The sequence below is a fragment of the Lampris incognitus genome, chromosome 1, assembly GCF_029633865.1.
Source record: "Lampris incognitus isolate fLamInc1 chromosome 1, fLamInc1.hap2, whole genome shotgun sequence".
NCBI classification, from domain to species: domain Eukaryota; kingdom Metazoa; phylum Chordata; class Actinopteri; order Lampriformes; family Lampridae; genus Lampris; species Lampris incognitus.
In genome coordinates this window covers 134468251-134474579 of record NC_079211.1, presented here as the reverse complement: position 1 = coordinate 134474579, position 6329 = coordinate 134468251, and positions in this window count along the sequence as shown.

Genomic DNA, 6329 nt, shown 5'->3' with positions numbered 1-6329 from the left:
AAAACCTTGGAAAATAAGTCAGTAGCTAACGCAGCACTGCAGTTTTTCAAATTATGTGAAAAATACCTGTTTGAAAATAATGTATAAGCCAAGTTATACTCTTAATGTGGGTAAGGTAATTAGAACGGCCACAATAAAATGCTCCTTATTGCAACAACATACAAGTAGAACCATATAACAAAGTGGTAAACTGTCAACATTAACTAAAATGAATCTGATTGGAGCAATTTTCCCTCCATATTTGTAAAGTGAGAGAGTCAACCACCTTATTAGGGAGAATCTTCACAGGAGGAAGAAACTGAATCTCACACGTAGTCAACCAGTTAAGATGATCTCGTCTTCTTCGTCAATGAAAGCTCTAGCCCCAGCGAAGGACGCAGTCTTCCCTGCTGCACGAGCCCTCTGCACTTCAGACCACAGCCTCTGCCTCCTCTCTGGGTCCCCCTTGGAGAAATCCTCCTTGAACTGCAAACCACGATATCTCAAGAATGATGAGTTCTTCGCTGCCTTCCACACCACATCCCTGCAGACACGCGAGACAAACTGGAGAATGATACCTCTGGGTCTGGTATCATCAGTGGACTGTCGCTTCTTCCCAAGGTAATGAACAGTGTCAATGGCATCCACAAGGTTATCTTTAATGCAGGGCAGGACAACCTGGCAAATCTTTATTACTTCAAGGCGAACGTTTTCTCGTGCAGATTCAGGGACTCCCATTAGCCTTAAGTTCCTTCTCCTCGAGTAGGATTCTAGGTCATTCATCCACTTTTGCATAAACCTGACAGTCTGACTGGGTAGCTCTAGTTGTTCAGGAGGTGTGTGTCACTACAATAGAGAGAACTATGCAAACTGTGCATACTCTTGCAACCAGGTCACTTGTGGGCTAACACTAACCAAGGTTGCTGTTGTTAATAAATATTGTAAGATGTTGTAGTTTACTACTTTTTTCTTAATATAGGCCTATCTTATACATTTTCTATTTGTTCAGTGATTTCAATATATTTTGGATTTATTGAATGAATTTGTTTATTCTTTCTTGCCATGGTTATTAGATTAAATTTTACCAGCATTTAATTGTGTTCTTCCAGTCTCAAATATCAATGTTGTGGTAGTGTCAGTGTTTTCAATTACACTAATAAAATCCTGAATGAATATTTCTTCATTCTGAGTAGCCTACTTTCTGCCATCGTTGACCATCATATGCCACATTGGTTTGCCCAAGTTAATAATAATAATAATAATAATAATACATTTTATTTGTGGGCGCCTTTCAGAGCACTCAAGGACACCTTCCAGAACACAGTAAAAAAAACAAGCAGCACTGTATCAGACAGCATAAAATCAAAACAAAGCAGGGTAGACAATAAAAAGTCAATGCAACATAAGTATAAAATCAACATCTGCACAAAATTCAATGACGCGTGGATCAGACTGAATATGCCAGTTTGAAAAGGTATGTCTTGAGATGGGATTTGAAGGTTGAAAGAGAGTCAATGTTGTGAATTCTTGTGGGAGAGAGTTCCATAGGTGGGGGGCAGAACGCCTGAAGGCTCTAGTCCCCATGGTAGTCAAGCGGGCCAATTGTGTGTAGTGAGTTGGAGAGCAGAAGAGGATCTGAGAGTGCGGGAGGGCGTGTGGATATGAAGGAGTTCAGAAAGATATGAAGAAGCTAAGTTATTAAGGGCCTTAAAGGTTCTTGCAGGATCTTGAAGTCAATACGGTAAGAGAAGTCAATAAGGGAAGAGAAGCAGGATCTTGAAGTCAATACGGTATTTAACAGGGAGCCAATGGACTTGCTGAAGAACAGGAGTGATATGATCTATGGAAGTAGTTCTGGTAATGATACGGGCAGCTGAATTCTGGACCAATTGAAGCTTGTGAAGACACTTTAGGGGAAGACCAAAGAGGATAGAATTACAGTAGTCAAAACGGGATGTAACCAGGGTGTGAGTGAGTATGGTGGTGCTTTTAGGTGTAAGTGACGGCCGAAGATGATTAATATTGTGTAGATGGAGGTATGCAGACCAAGTAACATTGTTGATGTGGGCTTCAAAAGATAATGTGCTGTCCAGGATGACACCTAGACTCTTAACCTGAGGCGATGGGGGAACTGTAGAATTGTCAATAGTAAGAGAAAAACTATCAGTTTTGGCCAAAGTAGATTTAGTGCCAACTAGAAGGACCTCAGTTTTATCACTATTAAGTTTGAGGCAGTGGTATGAAAACCAGGATTTAATTTCTAGTAAGCAGTCAGAAAGGGAAGTGGACGGAAGAGTGGAGGTAGGTTTGGTGGATAGATAAAGCTGGGTGTCATGCTCATAGCAGTGAAATTGAATGCCAGATTTCCTGAAAATGTAGCCAAGAGGAAGTAGGTAAATAATAAATACATACACAGAGCCTTGGAGAACACCGGTAGTAACAGGAAAGGACTGAGATCTCAAATTTTTAAGTTGGACAAACTGAGTGCGGCCAGAGAGATATGATCTTAACCATTCGGGGGGGTGCCAGTTATTCCAATGGAAGCTAGTCTTTCTATGAGGCTGTTGTGTGAGATGGTATCAAAGGCTGCACTCAGATCAAGAAGGACAAGTATGATTAAGAGCTCAGAGTCAGCTGCCATCGAAAGATCATTAGTGATTTTCACCAAGGCTGTCTCCGTACTGTGCATGGAGTGAAAACCAGACCGAAATTGTTCAAACAGATTGTTGTTAGTCAAGTGAGCGTGTACCTGAGATGCAACTGTTCTTTCAAGTGTTTTAGAAAGAAATGATAAATTTGAGATTGGGCGAAAATTATTCAAATTGTTGGGGTCTGTACCAGGTTTCTTGAGTATTGGAGTTATTGCAGCTGTTTTGAGAGATGAGGGAACAAGACCAGAGGTAAGGGAGGAATGTATGATATCAGTTATTAAAGAGGGTAGAGAAGGTAAACAGATTTGTCACAGTCCGGCCGAACTAGCCCGCTTCATGGCGTGCATGTGCTGCTCCGTGCACGCCAGGCCAGGTTTTCCCTTCTGCCCTGTCTCCTGGTTGATGGACAGATGAGACAGCCCACAAACAGCTCCTGCTCTACCGCATCTGCTGCCACTCTTCTCGTCAGCCATGGCTTTTTAAGCCATGCCAGGAGCTATACTCCTTGCTAGATTGTTGCGTCGCTCGGAGGGAGATCTTGCTCATGCCCTCTACTTTTGGACTCCTGGTTTTTGACCCACGCCTGTCGCTGGGTTGAGTTTTCGCCTACTGTCTTGGACACTTTGCTCTGCCTTGTCTCTTGTCGCCAATCTCTGCCTGTTTAGCCACGTGAGTCTGCCTGATCCCTGCCTGTACCTGTGCTGTGTTCCCTTGCTCACCCGTGTATCGAACTCTGCCAGTTTTTGACCTTTTGGATATCTGCCTGATCCCTGCCTGTACCATTGCTAAGGATTTTTTGACATTTGGAGTTTTTTTGCTACCCCATCGGTTCCTTAATTCCATGTTTTGCTTCTAAGTTATCTGCTCTCTTGATTTTAAAGACATCGAAGCCTATTTTGTGTCCCTGAGTCTGCTTTTGGGTCCGCAGTCTTTACCCGGCCGCACCAGCTCTGACAAGATTTGGATTTGTGAATAAGACCAGATATTTCTGCAGCAGTTGGGAGTTTAAAACTATATAATGAAGAAGAGAGGGGAACATAGAAGGGTGAATAAGATTAACTGTATGCAGTATTGTTTGACGAGGTCAATTGCTGATGAATATTTTCAATGAACATTCTGTTGCTTCAGTGTAGAGTTAATTGGATAGTATGTAGATATAGTATACATGGTTCGCTGTACTGACACACACTTCCTGAACAACTAGAGCTACCCAGTCAGACCATGCAGGTGATCCTACTGGACATAGTATCTCGCTAAACAACTGGGTAGGTGGTGTCCAGTTTGACAGCTTCTGAATTGTTTGGCTCTCCATATTGCAATACTGTAACCAAGGTAATATCCTGTGTTCATCATAACAGTTTTTTTTTTTTTTTAGAAAAACAGTAATCCACTAGAGGAGTGCACTCGGTAGAGTGCAGATGTCCGCCAGGCGTATGTATCTCCCCTTCTGCGGTGTTCGAACTTGGAGACAAACCCTTTTTTCACCTACCGGGAGAAGGGAAATACACGTGCACACTGACGGAAAAACTGGTGTTTTTTCCTGCCATTATAAGACTTTTGCACAGCGTCGGAGTCGATTGAATGGAAAAAAATACGGAAAAAAAACTAGACTAGTATATGGCTGGTCCGCGACATTTATTAAACGGCTGTTTTTGCGCTACTACATTTTTAAAAGCGGCTGTTTTGACAGTTCCGTTAACAGGTGATGACGCAATAGAGAACTGTTTGCGCCGAATCAATTTGAAAGCGCAACTCCATCAATCACTCAGGCAGTCACTCACTCAGGGACAACTGCATGTGTAGGGATGAGTAAGAGGAGAGAAGACTTTTGAAGTCACAATTAAGTACGCAAAGGGGAAATCCAAATTGATGGATGGTGTGCAAGTGAAATGGGCTATGATTCATGTCAGAGACATCACAAACAATGACATGATGGTGTCCTTCATCAACCTGCCTGTCTATCTTGAAGACTGGAAGATACTGGCAAAGCTGGAAGAATGGGGAGTGAAAGTTTTCTCACCAATTAAACGATGCATGTGGCCTGGTACAGAAATAGCTGACGGGTGTCCGGGTAGCGTAGTGGTCTATTCCATTGCCTACTAATAAGGGGATTGCCGGTTTTACCTCCAGCTTGGTCGGGTGTCCCCTACAGACACAGTTGGCCGTGTCTGCGGGTGGGAAGCCAGATGTGGGTATGTATCCTGGTCGCTGCACTAGCGCCGCCTCTGGTCGGTCGGGGCACCTGTTCAGGGGGAGGGGGAACTGGGGGGAATAGCATGATCCTCCCACACGCTACGTCCTCCTGGCGAGACTCCTCACTGTCAGGTGAAAAGAAGCAGCTGGTGAGACATGTGGTAGTTTGCAGCCCTCCCTGGATCGGCAGAGGGGGTGGAGCAGTGATTGGGACAGCTCGGAAGAGTGGGGTAATTGGCTGGATACAATTGGGGAGAAAAAAGGGGGAAATTGTAAAAAAATGCTGATGGAACTAAGCCTAACCCTCCTGATTTCTTTGAGTTGGTGGGGGCCCTGTAGGCTAGAAGCCGTGCTAGAGCCTCCAGGTTACCTCACTTTTTTTTTCTCATCTGTGTTTTAAACTTTAGTTGGATGTCTTGTATCTTGCTTTTTTCTTCTAATGGTTATGTATAAATATGTAAAAAAAAGTTATGTTTTCATAATAAAAAAGGGGGCGGGGGGAAGAGTACATTCCACATAAGGCTGAGTCCTTACCACTGCGGCCTGGGTTCAAAGGATGAGGATGGCAGGCAAAGGAGAAAGTAGAGTGGCGATGGAGGATGGCAGAGCTAGGCCGAGCTGAATGGTGGATGGCAAAGCTGAGCTGAGCAGGACAGATGAATGAGGAAGAGAGCATGGCTGGCTGAGGACAAGAGAGCAGGTGAGGTAGACAAGCCCACAGGCAGGCAGGGGAACCAGAGAGTAGTGATCTTTGAAGCACAAGGAGACATGGTAAATACTGGTAACACAAAGAATAACTGAATATGTAATTGCAGAGCAGCTGAGAATGAGAGACTACCACAGTGGTTGAATTTAACGATCAGGCAATGAGTGGCTGGAGAACCAAAGTACACAATGTCGGTGCATGGGGTGGCATGGTTCAGGAGGTAGAGCAGGTCGTCTAGTAAGCGGAAGGTCACCGTTTCAATCCCCGTCTCCTGCGGAGGGTGTATTGAAGTAACCTTGATCAAGACACTGAACATCTAACTGCTCCTGGTGAGCAAGTTGGCACCTTGCATGGCAGCCTCCGCCATCACGTGTGTGTCAATGGGTGAATGTGAGGCAAATGTAAAGTGCTTTGAGTGGTCGGCAGACTAGAAAAGTACTATATAAATGCAGTCCATTTACCATTATCAGCTCTCAGTGCTAACGACCATCGGGAGCTATAGTCAACAGATGTTATGCACCAACAATATATAATGGGGCATCTGTGCCTATCTAGTAGTATCAACTACATGCTTAGAAAACTTGCCAATGTAGCATGCATACAGGCACATCTCCTGTACACATGAAACACAGTTCATATTCATTTTACATTAGTATGAATAGTTCTATAGAGTATGTATAGTATGTGCTTTGAGAAACAGCCTTGCTTTTGATTTCAGGCTGCTAATTTTAGACAGTTCAATATAAAATGAACTCATTTGGCTGTTCTGATTCAGCAGAAAAACGATAGGGTGCCAGGGA